The following is a 19,288-nucleotide window of genomic DNA, read 5'->3' on the forward strand; positions in this document are numbered from 1 at the left end:
AGTTAGGAAGTTGTGAGGTAGTCCTTGCTTTGTTTCCTAACACATTGCTGCCCATGGTACAGAAAGCCAGAGTTGGTTTTTCTAAAGGTCTCTGTAAGGAGTATGTGTCCTTTCACGCCTTGTGAGCTGTCTTTTTGCCGGACAGCTAGACTGCAGGTTAGTGCTTTTGTCTTCGAGGTCTTGGAGACTTGCACTTCAGAAGAATATGTCATATACAGTAGATGGGGACATTTTTTAAATCCTTTATACAGTATTTCCTTTGGCAGTGGGCAGGCACATTATGCATGTTGAGACTAGGGGTTAATCTTCCCTTTATTGGGACGTTTTTCCTCTTTGGGCTAATTTTGTTGAAATACTTTATTAGTATGTGTGTGGCTTATGTTTTATACAGGGATTTATGTATAAACTTAAAATTTGGCAGTTGGTTTTCTTTGCTTGCTTAGCTAGAACAGGCTCACTGACAGACTGCTTGAGCGTTTGTGTAAATTATGCTCTGGTGTTGTAGGCAGAGGGAAACGCGCGCCTTTTACTTGCTGCATAGTTTCCTCTCTCTGACGGTCATGTGACTTCTCTCTGCTGTCGGATATTCGCGGATCGGCATAATTGAATTTCAGTCTCTTCAGTTTCGATCTACTATATGATCGTTTTAGAGACTTCTGGCAGCCAAATTTTGTATGCGTTACGGTAAGGCACCTCAGCCTGTCTGAGGTGTAGGGGTCCTGATTGGTTTATTTTTTTAAAATAATTTTTGCATAACGTTAAGCAGCTGTGGTATAAAAAATTCTTAAAGTGATAGTGTATTTATAAAATTTCTACAATTTGGGGAATTTTTTAGTTAGTATTATGGACATGGACCAAGATTCTGTGTCTTTTGACAAATGCTTGTTATGCCTTGAGGCACAAATTATTTTGCCTATGCAATTCTGTGCTGCATGCTTAGCTAGAACACTTCAATTTAAAGATAAATTGATGCCCAATGTCTCTCAGGATGATGCTGTTCAGGCAATGCCACAGCTTTCTCCTCAAACGTCCCAAGCCTTAATGGCATCACATACAGTGCCCTGCAGTTCCTCTCAGCCTCCTGGAGGAGTTTATTTGCCTGCAGCATTTGCTGCACAGGTATCTACTGCGGCATTATCTGCTTTCCTATGTTGGGGAAACGCAAAAGGAAAAATCCACACCAAGTGGAGTGAGCACTGGAGGAATATAAAAAATCGCTCCATAAAACATAGTGTTTCCAGGCACAGTACAGTCCAACACAATGGAGGCCATCATATATTTAGGATCACTCCTCTGGAACATATCTCTCACACTGTAGGCATCAATAGATACGTTCGTTTGCGCCAGAGGGAGACATATTGGATATTTAGGTTCCAGTTCCTGTTCCCCTCTGGCCTAAATGAAGTGATTGAGTTGGCTGCTTTTTAGTGATACTCTGGTATGTAACTGGGTAAACATCACTAATTTGTAATTGGGTATATATCATCAATTTAATACTTAGTTTTTTATGGGAATAACCCAATGAGTAGAGAGCCAATAGTAATGATAAAGTAAATTAGCACACTAGATTCATGGATGTGACTCTCTTGGGTGATATATCGATTGCCCATATTGCTTATTGATGGATATTTGGATTACCCATATAGCTTTTTAGACACCACACACATCTATATCAGTATGGTATATTGTAGACAATTGAACCTTAGGGAGTTATGGTGGTTGACAGGGTAACCCCTAAAACATTGTCGATAAGAAAGTTAATCATTCTAATAGAGATATCAATACACAGAGAGGTTTATTTGAGTATTAATATTAATTGTTATCAAGTTGGGGTCACATTATTATAAAACTTATAATATTACTACACGTCATATTAATTTACACATATATTTGGTTTATCTGATTACTCAATACACACACTCATTACATTGGGGGTTATATTAAATATATATCACAATATTATACATAAATGTATCCTTAACAAGGTATGGGGGTTAATATCTATTGACCTCCCAATGACTATATTTAGGTATAGGTAATAGGATACTCATAAGTAGGGCAATTATATAAATTATTATCACATAATTTGAGTTATATATAGCACTGTAACACATATATATTATGATATTTAAACACACAAATAAGACTACTGGAATACTAGAATATAAGTCATCTATATTTAGGTATAGGTAATAGGACACTTACAAGTAGGGCACATATATAGATTGTCATATATAGCACTGAAACACACATTTATTATGATATTTACACACACCATATAAGACTACTGGAATACTAGAATATAAGTCAGTCGGTTTGATTTATTACATAGCACCTTATTTTTAGGGGGTTTATATAATTGTATATTTATTTACTAATATAAACACATAACTAATCTATTCAAACACACATACACACACGTTAACACCCTTTCACACTGACACTATTGGGGCTGTAGTATCCGTTTTGTGCCTCTGTTCGGGTTTGGGGCAGATAGTCATCTATACATAGATAGGTTTTGCAGACATTACCCACATTGGTGTAGATCAGATTTGGTATTTCGTGGAGGCTTTGATGGGGAACCGGCTTAGTTATAAGCTATGGGTTCATCAGTTTGTATATTTGAGGGAAGGTCTATCGTGAGGTATGGATAGGATACCACCATTCAAATAGTGTATTGATGTTATTTGGGCACTGTATGTGATATATGTACACTTCTCTGCCTATTTGGATTTGTGGTGTATGGTCATGGAAATTTTCATGACAGGTGTGACGTTGAGTAGTAATGACACTCAGGTTGGGGCATTGTAGTGTGTTTTGCGGCTTATTGCGGTGATCATTTACCTTAGTCAGTAACACTGTTGATGAATTATAAAGACCTATCATATGGTAGTATTGAGGGGTAGAGTACAAAGCAGCCCATCATATAGGCACAGAGATGGAGTGGGTGGTGATGAGGATGGACACACCTCTGTTGTGATAGGCCCCTTAAACTAAAATTCACTTCCTACATAGGCTAGAGCATCCATTGGCTAAGTAAAATTTAGCATAAATGAAACACGGACTTAAGTGTAATATGCTGTGTACACAAACAAACTGGAGTGTGGGGGGAAAAAACTGGACACATACTTTCAACACCTTGCACTGACGAAAACGGACACATACTTAGAACATCTTGCACAGCGCAACTAAATAAAACAATAAAGGTAGGATTCACGTAGATAAGATAGCTAAGGGGCTTTTTTTCACAAAAATAATTGTGGAAAACATAAAAATAATAACAGATGTGAAAAGTAGATTGACATGCCAATCGTCTTTATAAACAGCAAGAAAAAATATTACACCCCCTATATCTATGTATTGAGTCTTATATATACAGGGAGTGCAGAATTATTAGGCAAATGAGTATTTTGACCACATCATCCTCTTTATGCATGTTGTCTTACTCCAAGCTGTATAGGCTCGAAAGCCTACTACCAATTAAGCATATTAGGTGATGTGCATCTCTGTAATGAGAAGGGGTGTGGTCTAATGACATCAACACCCTATATCAGGTGTGCATAATTATTAGGCAACTTCCTTTCCTTTGGCAAAATGGGTCAAAAGAAGGACTTGACAGGCTCAGAAAAGTCAAAAATAGTGAGATATCTTGCAGAGGGATGCAGCACTCTTAAAATTGCAAAGCTTCTGAAGCATGATCATCGAACAATCAAGCATTTCATTCAAAATAGTCAACAGGGTCGCAAGAAGCGTGTGGAAAAACCAAGGTGCAAAATAACTGCCCATGAACTGAGAAAAGTCAAGCGTGCAGCTGCCAAGATGCCACTTGCCACCAGTTTGGCCATATTTCAGAGCTGCAACATCACTGGAGTGCCCAAAAGCACAAGGTGTGCAATAGTCAGAGACATGGCCAAGGTAAGAAAGGCTGAAAGACGACCACCACTGAACAACACACACAAGCTGAAACGTCAAGACTGGGCCAAGAAATATCTCAAGACTGATTTTTCCAAGGTTTTATGGACTGATGAAATGAGAGTGAGTCTTGATGGGCCAGTTGGATGGGCCCGTGGCTGGATTGGTAAAGGGCAGAGAGCTCCAGTCCAACTCAGACGCCAGCAAGGTGGAGGTGGAGTACTGGTTTGGGCTGGTATCATCAAAGATGAGCTTGTGGGGCCTTTTTGGGTTGAGGATGGAGTCAAGCTCAACTCCCAGTCCAACTGCCAGTTTCTGGAAGACACCTTCTTCAAGCAGTGGTACAGGAAGAAGTCTGCATCCTTCAAGAAAAACATGATTTTCATGCAGGACAATGCTCCATCACACGCGTCCAAGTACTCCACAGCGTGGCTGGCAAGAAAGGGTATAAAAGAAGAAAATCTAATGACATGGCCTCCTTGTTCACCTGATCTGAACCCCATTGAGAACCTGTGGTCCATCATCAAATGTGAGATTTACAAGGAGGGAAAACAGTACACCTCTCTGAACAGTGTCTGGGAGGCTGTGGTTGCTGCTGCACGCAATGTTGATGGTGAACAGATCAAAATACTGACAGAATCCATGGATGGCAGGCTTTTGAGTGTCCTTGCAAAGAAAGGTGGCTATATTGGTCACTGATTTGTTTTTGTTTTGTTTTTGAATGTCAGAAATGTATATTTGTGAATGTTGAGATGTTATATTGGTTTCACTGGTAAAAATAAATAATTGAAATGGGTATATATTTGTTTTTTGTTAAGTTGCCTAATAATTATGCACAATAATAGTCACCTGCACACACAGATATCCCCCTAAAATAGCTATAACTAAAAACAAACTAAAAACTACTTCCAAAACTATTCAGCTTTGATATTAATGAGTTTTTTGGGTTCATTGAGAACATGGTTGTTGTTCTATAATAAAATTAATCCTCAAAAATACAACTTGCCTAATAATTCTGCACTCCCTGTAGATGGAATAAGGATTTATAAAAAGATAAGACATCATCAATTATTGTAAGACAGAGTGAAGATATTTGTTAGATAAGAATGTATTCAATGAAAGATGGAATGTAAATCATTGTGAGACGAAAAAAATGTGTATTATATCAACTAGGTAACTGTGAAAATCATTATTGATGAGACTGATGAGATGCAATATAAAATGAAATGTACATATATATATGTGTTATTTAAGAGATGTATAATGAAATGTATATTTATTTTCTATGTTACCATTTGTGGGTATAGGATATATGTTGCTTATTAAGATTGCTGCTCCATATATGTGATGTAAGATAGGGTATACAGCTTTAATGGTCATATGGGTAGAATCTGAGTGTAGAGCCTGAATATGCAGGTGTATGCAACTAATCAATTAGAGAACACACCCCCTAAAAGGGAGGATATGATTCATTTGATTTAGGTAGGAGCTATATAAAGCAGGTGTATTGGTAAGGTGTATACTATGCCTGAGGAAATTGCCTTATAGCGCCGAGAAACACGTTGTATGTATAGGGGGACATTTGGATACTCCTTATTCCACTTTTGTATTTGTTTTTAAACTTTTTTAATAAATAACATATTTTACAAAAATCCAAATTGAGTGGAAAGACCTTACCTGCCTGTGATAATTGAGTTCCTATTGGAGTACCATTTTTGGCACTCCCCTGCACCTGGATCCTGCTCATTGGGAGAACCACAGTGAGGTGAGCTGACACACCTGCTATAAATCTGTCAGTCTGCATCTACCAGCACATTGGTGTGCTTGGTGAATATGTGAGTACCCATTTGACATTAGCAAAATATATGGTTAAACTCTAATTGATCTGCACATGTAGTGCCTTCTATCTATGCTTTATATCCATTGCAGCACACTGAACATCCCAGCTGTGGGTAAGCTGTTACACCCGATAATTCTACAGCCTGCACCTACTAGCACATTGGTGTGCTCTATTAATATGTGAGTACCCATTTGGCCTATATTATATTGAGTTCATATTTGTGTTTGATGATCCTGCACATGAGGCGCCCTTCTGTTCTTTTTTATATTCTACATATGGGATATACAATCCTACCAGGAGGGGCAAAGGTTCCCAAATCTCAAAATGCCTACAAATACACCTCTCACCACACCCACAATTCAGTTTTACAAACTTTGCCTCCCTATGGAGGTGGTAAAGTAAGTTTGTGCTTGATTTTCTTCTGTGATATGCGCTTCTCAGCATTTTGAAGCCCGATTCCTCTCAGAGTACAGTGTTTGTCAGAGGGATGTGAAGGGAGTATCGCCTATTGATTTTATGGTTTGCCTCGCGGGAAATCTTTTCATAGGTTCTCTGTTATTGGTCGTAGAGATTCATCTCCTACCTCCCTTTTCAGATCGACGATATACTCTAGTATTCCATTAACTCTACTGATACTTTTTCAGTACTGGTTTGGCTATCTGTGGATGGGTGTCTTTCGGTAAGTATGTTTTCATTACTTAAAGGGACACTGAACCCAAATTGTTTCTTTTGTGATTCAGATAGAGCATGACATTTTAAGCAACTTTCTAATTTACTCCTATTACTATTATAACCTGGGTTGTCCTTGCTGATTGGTGGATAAATTCATCCACCAATAAAAAAAAGTGCTGTCCATAGTGCTGAACCAAAAAAAACAGTTTAGATGCCTTCTTTTTCAAATAAAGATAGCAAGAGAATGAAGTAAAATTGATAATAGGAGTAAATTAGAAAGTTGCTTAAAATAGCATGCTCTATCTGAATCACGAAAGAAAAAAAATTGGGTTCAGTGTCCCTTTAAGACACTCTCAGCTATGGTTTGGCACTTTTGTGTATTAATATAAAGTTTTAAATATATGTATTGTACTTATATTTGCCATGAGTCAGGTTTATGTATATTTCCTTTTGCAGACTATCAGTTTCAAAATTGGGAAACATATTTAGGAAGTTCTTACCTGGGGTATAGTATTTTCTTCAAATTAACTGTTTTTTTCATTAAATTTTGCAGGCAAAATTATGCTCGCGAGTTCGCAAAATGTTGATATTTATTGCGTCATTTTTGGCGCGAGAATTTTTTTGGCATGAAGATACGATCGGTGACGCAAATTCGTCATTTCCGGCGTCTTAGTTGATGCCAGGTTTCCTTGCACAAGGTTGCGTCTGCCACAACGCAAGTTGTGTCATTTCTGGATGTTGTTAGCGGCAAAAAAATGATTTTGTGTTGTGCGTCATACTTGGCGCCAAATAATTTAATTATTTAACCCCACTTCCTATATGCCTCTTGCCTTTTTTATGCTCAGAGGGCTATGCTGTTTGCATTTTTTTCCCATTCCTGAAACTGCCATATAAGGAAATTGATAATTTTGCTTTATATGTTGTTTTTTTCTCTTACATTTACAAGATGTTTCAATCTGATCTTGTCTCAGAAACAACTGTTGGAACCCTGCTGCCTGATAACAGTTCTACCAAAGCTAACTGTATCTGTTGTCAATTATTTATTTATTTTTATTTATTTATAAAATATTTTACCAGGAAGGATACATTGAGATTTCTCTCGTTTTCAAGTATGTCCTGGGATCACAAAACATTGCATTGATACAATAGGGTACAATAAAATACAAAAACAATAATAATAATACACAATATATGCAAACATTTAACAGAGCAGGTACGAAATATTTAATCAACCATGACAGGAGCATTCTGTTTTGAGATATGTATAGAGGGATCTCTTAAAGGATTTTAGGCTTGGGGAAGTTTTTAAAGTGTGAGGGAGGTTATTCCATAACTGTGGTGCTCTGTAGGAAAAGAAGGATCGAGCTGCTTTCTTTTTGTATTGAGGCAAGCTAAATAATGTGCTGTTATTGTATCGGAGGTTATAGGAGGTGGGAATAGCAGGGGAGGGTGGGAGCTTCCCAGAAAGGCTCTTAAAGACAAGGCAGGAAAGATGGAGGGTGCGTCTGGATTCCAGCGACAGCCAGTTTAGTTCTTTTAGCATGTCACAATGGTGGGTCCTGTAGTTACATTGTAGCACAAAGCGGCAGAACGAGTTATATAACTTATTTAGTTTATTAAGGTGAGTTTGTAGAGCAGGTGCATATACTATGTCCCCATAATCCAAGATAGGCATCAGCATTTGCTGTACAATCTTTTGGACAACAGGAAGAGTTAGAGGTGGCGCCTACGGCTAGCTGTCTTAAAATGAATGAAAAAGTAAATAATTTTATAAGATCAATAGTGTAAATCAACGTTATAATATTAAAAAAGTGTTTTGTGAAAAAAATGTACCATACAAAAATATTTAAAAGAGTGAATAAATAAAATATTTTATTGAAAAGAAATATATTGAAACACAATAATGATGGTAAATAATGTATTCAATATAATAAAAATGTATTGAACCCAACAATTACTGGATGCGTGACTTAGTTGCTGGATTCTATAGTATGGATGTAAATTTACTAGATGCTGGTTGAGAATCCAATGAGCGGAATATACTTCAAAAAAAATATATAATAAGTATATCAATAGACACTTAAAAAGGCTCAAAAAAAGAATTTTTTTTTTAATTATAGTAAAAATTCAAAAAGTTAAGAAAAAGTGAACAAAAGAAAAAGACAAGAAAAAATATTGAAAAAATGAAAAAATATATATGAAAAAATAAAAAAATATATAAAAAAAACAATGTTTCTATTTACGTTTAAAAATGCTGCAGCAAAAAAAGGGGGTAATAAAAGCTGACACTTGAAAATATGTATACAATCAACTTCTTTGGAAAAGACTGTGTTCCTGGATATATATATAAAGTCTCTAGGTTCCCACGTAGATCTTTTAATCTTCACAACAATCCTAGAAGTTATATATCGTCTCCTGGAGAGTTAATGACAGTCTATAATGTTGCTATTGTTGCACTGTAGCCATAGAGACTTGTTATCCGACAATTCTGATAGTATGTATCAATTTCAATGCTAGTATTGAAAGTAAGGTATATATGAATCTTCTTCTATAACAATGTTGCAAATTCTTGCTAGAGTGCAGTTCCTTTAAAAGCAGAGCAACCAATGTTGTTTCAAAGGGGCTCACTTACAGTTTTAAGGTAAATCTCTTGACATATATTTTTATGTGTTGCGTAAAATCTTTTCATATGGGACAAGAATTCTTTCTACAATCTTGTGTATGTTATATTATCTTCATAGACATACAAATGAAAAGAATCTCTTACCCGATCCTACAATAGTTCTGTTTGCAACGACGCCAATAATAGTGTGTAGTGGCGTTTTTCTCCAGACCGAAAGTAGCTGTGTAACGAAGGATCCGATCCTCAAATACCTTCCTTTGTGTCGGTAAATAGGTGAAAGAAATCTTTTCGGCGATCTGCCAAGAAGCTCCTATCGTCCAGTGAGTTGAAGAATTTTCACTTTAGGCGGACGGTTTTGGGAGCAAGGAAAACTATAACTGGCCAGTTATTCGAAGAGTAAATGCTGGAGCTGGTTATCTTCTACGCGTTTCGGCTTTTAAGACACAAGCCTTTATCAAGTATACCAGATCCGGCTTCTCCCAGGTATTTAAAGGGTTTCCTGTTAACCCTTCATTGGCTGGAACAAAATTTTGTTAACGTGTGCAAGTTACCTTGTAGTTATTGAAGAAGGTCATCACTTAATATTGCTATTGTTATACTTTAATCCATTGTGTATTTTACAATCATATATACCTTAGACGCATGTTAGTGATATTTTATTATACTTTATGAAAAAGATTGAACTTTCATAATAAAAAATCGATTTTTTTTTCAAAAATACGGGCTTGAAAGAATGAGGTTATAAAAAATGAAAAATGTAAAGAAATATATATGTTATATTATTATAAATATATTTCTCTCCCAGATAACCTAAGAGAAATAATAAATTAAACTTGAAAAAATATATTTATTTATTTTTAATTGAAAAATATATAAAAATAAAAATAAAAATGAATATATATATTTAAAAAAATGAATATATATATATAAAAAAACGTGTGTATATATATATATATATATATATATATATATATATATATATATATATATATATATATATATATATATATATATATATATATTATATAATGAGCCTGTGTCTAAAAATGTTGAGCCAGTGTCTAAAGATATTGAGCCATCACATGTCCAATGAGATAAATTAATCACTAATAAGCATGTAACATTCAACTCTATATTAAATTACTAGTATGCTCATCAATGGTTTGGGAGAGCATCCCAGCCTGTCAGTCATTAATCGGCATATACCATTCATCTATATGCTCCATTATTATACCAGTTAACCAACGATTAAAGAGAGCATCTGGATATATAGTAAGAGCCTCAATGTGTCAGAGATTAACCCATATGATATACATGATGAAAAAAAGGTACTAAAAGAAGATTAACCATTATTTTTTCAAAATTTGATATATATGATAAGGAAAAAATTCTAATATATAGAGTTAATATATATGACTCATAATGACTATAAATTTTTTAAAATATCATAATTCCGTTTATGGAGAATACCCTGTGTTCTAACTAAAGTACATGGGTTTTAGAAATTGAGATTATAATCATCTATAGGAATTTATATAAGAAAATTTAGATCTAGTTCATTATTGAGGGTGTAATGTCCCGAAGTTATAGATGAATTCTGCTTCTTGTTTCTGAAGTTTTTTCCCCATATTTCCTCTTCTCCCATCTGGTAATATTTTCCTAATGCCCCAGAACTTGAAATCCTCTAGTCTACCTTGATGTATTTCTTTGAAGTGTTTATAGAGTATAGTATCAACTTTTTCATGTTCAATAGCCAGTATATGCTCTCTTATGCGGTCTTTGAGTTTTCTACTCGTTTGACCAAAGTATTTTAAATTGCACAGGCATTGGATCAGATATATGACATTAATATCTGTGCATCTAATTATGTCAGAAATTTTAATCTCTCTCCCTGTTTTGTCAGATTTGATGTTTTTTAGTTTAGTGCTATATTTGCAAGATTTACAACCATGACAGGGGTAAAAACCTTCAATTTTTTCTCCCTTCTGATCTAGTATCCCTCTATCAAACATTCTTTTATTTCTAGTGTTTTTAATTTCACTAGGGGCTAATATAGATTTCAAGTTTTTAGTTTTTTTATAAATAAATTTTGGTTGTTTGTGTAATGTTTTAATAGAAGATGCCAGTGTTTTTTAATTATATTTTGAAAGAGTTTGTATTGTGTGGAATATGTTGTTATAATTGGAATTCCCATATCAAACTTTTTATCAATATCTTTATTCTTTTTTGATAATAAATCTTCTGTTTGTACTTTTCACATTTTCTGCGATTAATTTAATTCTTTTCCTATCATAACCTTTTTGTTCAAATCTCTCTATTAGAGTTTTTGATTGTTTTTCATAGTCCTGTATATCAGTACAATTTCTTTCATGTAATTAGCAAGAGTCCATGAGCTAGTGACGTATGGGATATACATTCCTACCAGGAGGGGCAAAGTTTCCCAAACCTCAAAATGCCTACAAATACACCCCTCACCACACCCACAAATCAGTTTTACAAACTTTGCCTCCTATGGAGGTGGTGAAGTAAGTTTGTGCTAGATTCTACGTTGATATGCGCTCCGCAGCAGGTTGGAGCCCGGTTTTCATCTCAGCGTGCAGTGAATGTCAGAGGGATGTGAGGAGAGTATTGCTTATTTGAATTCAATGATCTCCTTCTACGGGGTCTATTTCATAGGTTCTCTGTTATCGGTCGTAGAGATTCATCTCTTACCTCCCTTTTCAGATCGACGATATACTCTTATATATATATATATACCATTACCTCTGCTGATTTTCGTTTCAGTACTGGTTTGGCTTTCTACAACATGTAGATGAGTGTCCTGGGGTAAGTAAGTCTTATTTTCTGTGACACTCTAAGCTATGGTTGGGCACTTTTTTATAAAGTTCTAAATATATGTATTCAAACATTTATTTGCCTTGATGTTCAACATTCCTTATTTCAGACAGTCAGTTTCATATTTGGGATAATGCATTTGAATCAATCATTTTTTTCTTACCTTAAAATTTGACTTTTTCCCTGTGGGCTGTTAGGCTCGCGGGGGCTGAAAATGCTTCATTTTCTTGCGTCATTCTTGGCGCAGACTTTTTTGGCGAAATTTTTTTTTCTTCTGTTTCCGACATCATACGTGTCGCCGGAAGTTGCATCATTTTTGACGTTCTTTTGCGCCAAAAGTGTCGGCGTTCCGGATGTGGCGTCATTTTTGGCGCCAAAAGCATTTAGGCGCCAAATAATGTGGGCGTCTTATTTGGCGCTAAAAAAATATGGGCGTCACTTTTGTCTCCACATTATTTAAGTCTCATTATTTATTGCTTCTGGTTGCTAGAAGCTTGTTCACTTGCATTTTTTCCCATTCCTGAAACTGTCATTTAAGGAATTTGATCAATTTTGCTTTATATGTTGTTTTTCTATTACATATTGCAAGATGTCCCACGTTGCAACTGAGTCAGAAGATACTTCTGGAAAATCGCTGCCTGGTGCTGGAGCTACCAAAGCTAAGTGTATCTGCTGTAAACTTTTGGTAGCTGTTCCTCCAGCTGTTGTTTGTATTGAATGTCATAACAAACTTGTTCATGCAGATAATATTTCCTTTAGTAAAGTTCCATTACCTGTTGCTGTTCCGTCAACATCTAATACTCAGAGTGTTCCTGATAACATAAGAGATTTTGTTTCTAAATCCATTAAGAAGGCTATGTCTGTTATTCCTCCTTCTAGTAAACATAAAAAGTCTTTTAAAACTTCTCATTGTTCAGATGAATTTTTAAATGAACATCATCATTCTGATTCTGATAATGGTTCTTCTGGTTCAGAGGATTCTGTCTCAGAGGTTGATGCTGATAAATCTTCATATTTATTTAAAATGGAATTTATTCGTTCTTTACTTAAAGAAGTCCTAATTGCATTAGAAATTGAGGATTCTGGTCCTCTTGATACTAAATCTGAACGTTTAGATAAGGTTTTTAAATCTCCTGTAGTTATTCCAGAAATTTTTCCTGTTCCTGGTGCTATTTCTGAAGTAATTTCCAGGGATTGGAATAATTTGGGTAATTCATTTACTCCTTCTAAACGTTTTAAGCAATTATATCCTGTGCCATCTGACAGATTAGAGTTTTGGGACAAAATCCCTAAGGTTGATGGGGCCGTCTCTACTCTTGCTAAGCATACTACTATTCCTACGGCAGATGGTACTTCCTTTAAGGATCCTTTAGATAGGAAAATTGAATCCTTTCTAAGAAAAGCTCATTTGTGTTCAGGTAATCTTCTTAGACCTGCTATATCTTTGGCGGATGTTGATGCAGCTTCAACTTTTTGGTTGGAAGCTTTAGCGCAACAAGTAACAGATCATAATTCTCATAGCATTATTATTCTGCTTCAACATGCTAATAATTTTATTTGTGATGCCATCTTTGATATCATTAGAGTTGATGTCAGGTATATGTCTCTAGCTATTTTAGCTAGAAGAGCTTTATGGCTTAAAACTTGGAATGCTGATATGTCTTCTAAGTCTACTCTGCTTTCCCTTTCTTTCCAGGGTAATAAATTATTTGGTTCTCAGTTGGATTCTATTATCTCAACTGTTACTGGAGGGAAAGGGACTTTTTTACCACAGGATAAAAAGTCTAAAGGTAAATTCAGGTCTAATAATCTTTTTCGTTCCTTTCGTCACAACAAGGAACAAAAGCCTGATCCTTCATCCTCAGGAGCGGTATCAGTTTGGAAACCATCTCCAGTCTGGAATAAATCCAAGCCTTTTAGAAAATCAAAGCCAGCTCCTAAGTCCACATGAAGGTGCGGCCCTCATTCCAGCTCAGCTGGTAGGGGGCAGATTACGTTTTTTCAAAGAAATGTGGATCAATTCTGTTCACAATCTTTGGATTCAGAACATTGTTTCAGAAGGGTACAGAATTGGTTTCAAGATAAGACCTCCTGCAAAGAGATTTTTTCTTTCCCGTGTCCCAGTAAATCCAGCGAAGGCTCAAGCATTTCTGAAATGTGTTTCAGATCTAGAGTTGGCTGGAGTAATTATGCCAGTTCCAGTTCTGGAACAGGGGCTGGGGTTTTATTCAAATCTCTTCATTGTACCCAAGAAGGAGAATTCCTTCAGACCAGTTCTGGATCTAAAAATATTGAATCGTTATGTAAGGATACCAACATTCAAAATGGTAACTGTAAGGACTATCCTGCCTTTTGTTCAGCAAGGGCATTATATGTCTATAATAGATTTACAGGATGCATATCTGCATATTCCGATTCATCCAGATCACTATCAGTTTCTGAGATTCTCTTTCCTAGACAAGCATTACCAGTTTGTGGCTCTGCTGTTTGGCCTAGCAACAGCTCCAAGAATTTTTACAAAGGTTCTCGGTGCCCTTCTGTCTGTAATCAGTGAACAGGGTATTGTGGTATTTCCTTATTTGGACGATATCTTGGTACTTGCTCAGTCTTCACATTTAGCAGAATCTCATAATGAATCGACTTGTGTTGTTTCTTCAAGATCATGGTTGGAGGATCAATTTACTAAAAAGTTCATTGATTCCTCAGACAAGGGTAACCTTTTTGGGTTTCCAGATAGATTCAGTGTCCATGACTCTATCTTTGACAGACAAGAGACGTCTAAAATTGATATCAGCTTGTCGAAACCTTCAGTCACAATCATTCCCTTCGGTAGCCTTATGCATGGAAATTCTAGGTCTTATGACTGCTGCATCGGACGCGATCCCCTTTGCTCGTTTTCACATGCAACCTCTTCAGCTCTGTATGCTGAACCAATGGTGCAGGGATTACACAAAGATATCTCAATTAATATCTTTAAAACCGATTGTACGACACTCTCTGACGTGGTGGACAGATCACCATTGTTTAGTTCAGGGGGCTTCTTTTGTTCTTCCAGACCTGGACTGTAATTTCAACAGATGCAAGTCTTACAGGTTGGGGAGCTGTGTGGGGGTCTCTGACGGCACAAGGGGTTTGGGAATCTCAGGAGGTGAGATTACTGATCAATATTTTGGAACTCCGTGCAATTTTCAGAGCTCTTCAGTCTTGGCCTCTTCTAAAGAGAGAATCGTTCATTTGTTTTCAGCCAGACAATGTCACAACTGTGGCATACATCAATCATCAAGGAGGGTCTCACAGTCTTCTAGCTATGAAAGAAGTATCTCGAATTCTGGTTTGGGCAGAATCCAGCTCCTGTCTAGTTTCTGCGGTTCATATCCCAGGTATAGACAATTGGGAAGCGGATTATCTCAGTCGCCAAACGATGCATCCGGGCGAATGGTCTCTTCACCCAGAGGTATTTCTTCAGATTGTTCAAATGTGGGGACTTCCAGAAATAGATCTGATGGCCTCTCATCTAAACAAGAAACTTCCCAGGTATCTGTCCAGATCCAGGGATCCTCAAGCGGAAGCAGTGGATGCATTGTCACTTCCTTGGAAGTATCATCCTGCCTATATCTTTCCGCCTCTAGTTCTTCTTCCAAGAGTGATCTCCAAGATTCTGAAGGAATGCTCGTTTGTTCTGCTGGTAGCTCCAGCATGGCCTCACAGGTTTTGGTATGCGGATCTTGTCCGGATGGCTTCTTGCCAACCGTGGACTCTTCCGTTAAGACCAGACCTTCTGTCGCAAGGTCCTTTTTTCCATCAGGATCTCAAATCCTTAAATTTAAAGGTATGGAGATTGAATGCTTGATTCTTAGTCAAAGAGGTTTCTCTGACTCTGTGATTAATAATATGTTACAGGCTCGTAAATCTGTATCTAGGGAGATATATTATAGAGTCTGGAAGACATATTTCTTGGTGTCTTTCTCATCATTTTTCCTGGCATTCTTTTAGAATTCCGAGAATTTTACAGTTTCTTCAGGATGGTTTGGATAAAGGTTTGTCTGCAAGTTCCTTGAAAGGACAAATCTCTGCTCTTTCTGTTCTTTTTCACAGAAAGATTGCTAATCTTCCTACAAGCTTTGGTTCGTATAAAACCTGTTATTAAGTCAATTTCTCCTCCTTGGAGTTTGAATTTGGTTCTGGGGGCTCTTCAAGCTCCCCCGTTTGAACCTATGCATTCATTGGACATTAAATTACTTTCTTGGAAAGTTTTGTTCCTTTTGGCCATCTCTTCTGCCAGAAGAGTTTCTGAATTATCTGCTCTTTCTTGTGAATCTCCTTTTCTGATTTTTCACCAGGATAAGGCGGTGTTGCGAACTTCTTTTGAATTTTTACCTAAGGTTGTGAATTCCAACAACATTAGTAGAGAAATTGTGGTTCCTTCATTATGTCCTAATCCTAAGAATTCTAAGGAGAAATCATTGCATTCTTTGGATGTAGTTAGAGCTTTGAAATATTATGTTGAAGCTACTAAGACTTTCCGAAAGACTTCTAGTCTATTTGTTATCTTTTCCGGTTCTAGGAAAGGTCAGAAAGCTTCTACCATTTCTTTGGCATCTTGGTTGAAATCTTTAATTCATCATGCTTATGTCGAGTCGGGTAAAACTCCGCCTCAAAGGATTACAGCTCATTCTACTAGGTCAGTTTCTACTTCCTGGGCGTTTAGGAATGAAGCTTCGGTTGATCAGATTTGCAAAGCAGCAACTTGGTCTTCTTTGCATACTTTTACTAAATTCTACCATTTTGATGTGTTTTCTTCTTCTGAAGCTGTTTTTGGTAGAAAAGTACTTCAGGCAGCTGTTTCAGTTTGAATCTTCTGCTTATATTTTCAGTTTTTTTCATTATAAAATTTAAACTATTTTGGGTGTGGATTATTTTTCAGCGGAATTGGCTGTCTTTATTTTATCCCTCCCTCTCTAGTGACTCTTGCGTGGAAAGATCCACATCTTGGGTAGTCATTATCCCATACGTCACTAGCTCATGGACTCTTGCTAATTACATGAAAGAAAACATAATTTATGTAAGAACTTACCTGATAAATTCATTTCTTTCATATTAGCAAGAGTCCATGAGGCCCACCCTTTTTGTGGTGGTTATGATTTTTTTGTATAAAGCACAATTATTCCAATTCCTTATTTTTTATGCTTTCTCACTTTTTTCTTATCACCCCACTTCTTGGCTATTCGTTAAACTGATTTGTGGGTGTGGTGAGGGGTGTATTTGTAGGCATTTTGAGGTTTGGGAAACTTTGCCCCTCCTGGTAGGAATGTATATCCCATACGTCACTAGCTCATGGACTCTTGCTAATATGAAAGAAATGAATTTATCAGGTAAGTTCTTACATAAATTATGTTTTTTCCTTAGACGTAACAACTGGCCTTTAGGGATGTTTTTTTTCCAATTAATATGATGACAATTGCTAGAGTCGATATAATTATTGGAGTCTATTTTTTTGAAAAAAGTATGTGTCCTTATTTCGTTATTAATTACTTCTATTTCAACATCTAAGAAGTTAATTTTAAATGTACTACACTCATGTGTGAATGAGAGTCCATAGGTATTTGTATTAAGATCTTTAATGAATAGGTTTAAGAGCTCAAAGTCCCCCTTCCAGATGAAAAACATATCATCGATAAAGCGTCTGTAGAGCACAAGGTTCGCACCCCATGGTGAATATTGAAGATGGTTCTGTTCAAATATTCCCATGAATAAGTTGGCATAACTGGGTGCGAACCTTGTGCCCATCGCTGTCCCTTTGATTTGAAGGTAATACATATCCTAAAATTTAAAATAATTGTTTGTAAGAATGAATTCAATACATTCTATTAGAAACTTGCCCTGTATGTCTGTCATATTCTCATCTCTATCAAGATATGTTTTGACCGCCTGTGTTCCCAACCTATGATCAATATTAGTATACAATGAACTAACATCGCAGGTTACCATTATATGATCTTTTTCCCATTTATGATGTTTAATAATATTTAAGAAATGTGTCGAATCAGAGAGGTATGAGGGAAGGTTTTTAACATAATTCTGTAAGACGATATCTATGTATTGAGACAAGTTTGTAGTTATGGATTCAATTCCCGATATGATCGGGCGACCTGGAGGTTTATTAAGGTTTTTATGTATCTTGGGTAGAAAATAAAGAATTGGGGTTCTAAAGTCTGTAACGGAAAGATATTTAAATTCTGTTTCAGTGAGTAAATTAGCCTCTTTAGCCTTTTCCAACAATTTAGTCAATTCGTTTTGAAATTTATTTCCCGGGTCATCCCTAAGTTTTTTATATGTTGTAATATCTGATAGCAGTCTATTTGCTTCTTCAATATAGTATGCATGATTCATGATTACAACTCCTCCCCCCTTATCCGCTTGTTTAATTACTATATCTTTTCTCATTTGCAAATCTTTCAGAACTTTCTTTTCTCTCACAGATAGATTCCAATTTATATTATTATTTTCATTTATATTTAATTTATCCAAATCTTCTCTTACCAATTTTTCAAAAGGCTGTACAAAGTTTCCTTTTTCCTGTGTAGGAAAAAAAGGTCGATTTGGGTTTTAATTCTGTATGTTGGTAGCTATGATTAACTGTATTTGTATTAGAAACTGGATGTTTAATGAAGTATTTTTTCAAGGTTAATTTTCTGATAAATTGATTAACGTTGATGAGGTGTTCGAATTTAGATGTGGGGGCAAATGATAATCCTTTTTTCAAAATGGATTCTTGTTCCTTGTTTAATGGTGTATCACTAATGTTAAAAATAACTGTGTTAGTAAATTCGGCATTAGGTTTAGTAACTATAGATTTTAATCTTCTACTTCTTCTTCCTCTACTCCCTCTCTTCTCCTTTTGCCCTTCGGAGGGTCGTGAGATCTTTCTTTGCCCCCCTCTAAAAAATTCGATGAACTAGGTTTAGATGAAGTATACTCTAATTCCTCCTGGTTTAGTACTTCATATCTATTATATATCGGTACTTTCCAATTTTGTTGTGTTTTCTCTTGTTTTCTTTCTCCCATTCTCTTGCAATGTTCTTCTCTATTGTCATCATACCAACCTCTATTAGTATACTCCTCCTCTCGTCTATCATAAGAATTACCATATGCTTGTCTATCATTCTCTCCTTTCCAATGGTTCCTATAGTCTTGTCTATAATAATTCCCATTCTGTCTCTCATTCCAAGAATCGTTTCTGTACTGTTCTCTATTATAATGAGACTGGTATCTTGGGTTATATTCTCTGTTATTATAATATCTACCTCTTGGATAGTAAGGAGTGTAACCCTTATTATAATCTTGTCTAGATCTTCTATTGTCATAAGATGCTTTAAATTCCCTAGACTGGTCCCTCCTCCTTTCTA

The sequence above is a fragment of the Bombina bombina genome, chromosome 3 (assembly GCF_027579735.1).
Source record: "Bombina bombina isolate aBomBom1 chromosome 3, aBomBom1.pri, whole genome shotgun sequence".
Classification (NCBI taxonomy): domain Eukaryota; kingdom Metazoa; phylum Chordata; class Amphibia; order Anura; family Bombinatoridae; genus Bombina; species Bombina bombina.